Source organism: Trichechus manatus, unplaced genomic scaffold (genome assembly GCF_000243295.1).
Source record: "Trichechus manatus latirostris isolate Lorelei unplaced genomic scaffold, TriManLat1.0 scaffold00107, whole genome shotgun sequence".
NCBI classification, from domain to species: domain Eukaryota; kingdom Metazoa; phylum Chordata; class Mammalia; order Sirenia; family Trichechidae; genus Trichechus; species Trichechus manatus.
The window spans coordinates 6,296,086-6,298,176 of NW_004444043.1; the positions used below are offsets into that span (position 1 = coordinate 6,296,086).

The 2,091-nt window shown below is 38.2% G+C and overlaps 1 protein-coding gene across 2 annotated transcripts in view; it reads left to right on the top strand.

The window, feature by feature from the left end:
* The first annotated feature begins 547 nt into the window (after window positions 1–547).
* The window catches only part of LOC101354201 (transient receptor potential cation channel subfamily M member 6), a 127,813-nt gene continuing 126,269 nt past the window's right edge, over window positions 548–2,091 (top strand). For both annotated transcript variants that reach the window (XM_023737744.1, XM_023737745.1), the window contains exon 1: window positions 548–1,359. The gene's annotated coding sequence lies outside the window, so the exon portion shown is untranslated. The remainder of the gene's footprint in view (window positions 1,360–2,091) is intronic.

Genomic DNA, 2,091 nt, shown 5'->3' on the forward strand with positions numbered 1-2,091 from the left:
GTGACCCTACAGGACAGAGTAGAACTGCCCCATAGGGTTTCCAAGAAGCTGCTGGTGGATTCGAACTGCTGACCTTTTGGTTAGCAGCCGAGCTCTTAACCACTGCACCACCAGGGCTCCATGTAGTAGTTAGTATGATAAAAATTGTTTAAAGAAAAAAGAATAATACTTTGATGACTTTCTAGTGCCTCAAAGTTGTCAGTTGCCATCCAGAAGTAAATGTCGCGTGGTCTTGCACCATCTTCATGATTGGTGGTATGTTTGAGTTCATTGTTGTGGCTATTGCAAGGGCTGGTTAACCAGTAAGCACGGCACACACTAGCTTACGGTAAGCAAGGTATGCACGGGCTTAATAGTGTTTACATATTAATCTGTAGTGCACATCTTTGATGTGGTGAGAAAGAGGTAAAATTGTGCACTACAGATTAGTAAGTAAGCACAAGTAAGCACATGCATACTTTGCTTATTGGGTTCTCGTCCCTGGGTTGTTGTGTTAAACCAGCTCATGGAGAGTTTCCCTAGCTTTCACTGATCCTCTGCTTTACCAAACAGGATGTCCTTTTCTAGTAACTGCTCTTTCCTGATGATATGTCCAATGGAAGCGAGCCAAAGTCTCGCCATCATCGCTTCTACGCAGCATTCAAAGTTATGTTCTCCCCATTTTTCCATGCTGCTAATTTCCAGAACGGGGAGAACTGATTTCAAAAGGGAGCTGAAGTTTTTAGACTTTAGCATGGTTAGGAAGAGAAACAGGGCTGGGAGAACAGAGATGCTGCTAATGGTATTTATAAAACTTTGGCATTTTAACACAAACGATCTGAAGGATAATCCACATTTCAACATAGAGCACAGAAATGAAAAGTAAAAGTAAAACCTTTTATAACAATAGTTTAGTAATGGCAGCCACTAACGCAGTTTGCAGGGATTCTAAATACATTATTTAAAACACAGATGTTGAATTCAGCGTGCTAAACGCCAGCTCAGCAGGCGGCAATGCACTCACAATGCATGAGCACAGGGTTAATAAGCCGATCCCCCCACAGCTAGAGAACTCAAACAGATGACGACAGGGGTGTTAATCATTTCCTTACCAGGCAATCTTAGTCACAGGTTCCTGCTAAAAGTGAAATCACCCCTCTGGTTTACATTTAAAAACTTTTCACTCAGTTCATGTTGCGATTTCTCCCTTCTAGGTTAAGCACATGGAAATCTGCTGGGCAATTCTGTTTTCAGCACCATTTCCATTTGTTGCTCCCACAAGGTGGGGTTTATCTGATAGCGCAGTGGATGGAAACTTCAGAATAAAATTAAATGGCTGAAGGCTGAGCAGAGTTTATGCCGGCTGTGGTTATGAAGAGGGTAAGTGAATGAGCCTCAGAGTTGCTCTTATGTTCATTCTTTCTTATACAGGATTTTATACACCATGAAGTGCAGCAGGCATAATCTTGCAATTGCAGTTAACCTTTTAGATTTGCTCGATGATTGTTTTTAGGTGATCGCAGGCCAAAGAGCAAGAAGTTAAAATGCATAATTGAGCATATGACAAAACTGCTTGAGCTTCCCCTTGAAAAAAATCATTTTATTAATTTAACAGCTTGTTTAGTTAGTTGAACTGTTACTGAAGTGTCCTTATGCACTGAAGTAATGTTGGACTGTTCAGAAATGGACTGGAGACAATTTTATATGAATGAAAAGACATAAATAATTTTGATTATTGGAAATAGCCAAGCTAGAAACTGAATGAAACATCTGGAGGCAGGCTTAAAATGTCAAATAATTCTGGTTCTAATAGAAATATTGTGCATAATCAATTCACAAGGTAATTTTTTGTTGTTTCTTGAAATCTACTTGAGATAGTTTTATAAACAAAAGCTATATTGATTTTTGATTATTTTCTTTCTCGAAAAAGTAAATGATATTTGGGTAAAATAGAAGGAATTTCATTAGAAGAATGCTGATTTTTTTCTTGCTTATTTATTTTCTTTTATTTTTTAAAATTATTTTATCGTACTTCAGGTGAAGGCTTACAGAACAAATAGTTTCTCATGAAACAGTAGTACACATGTTGTTTTATGACATTGGTTAACAACC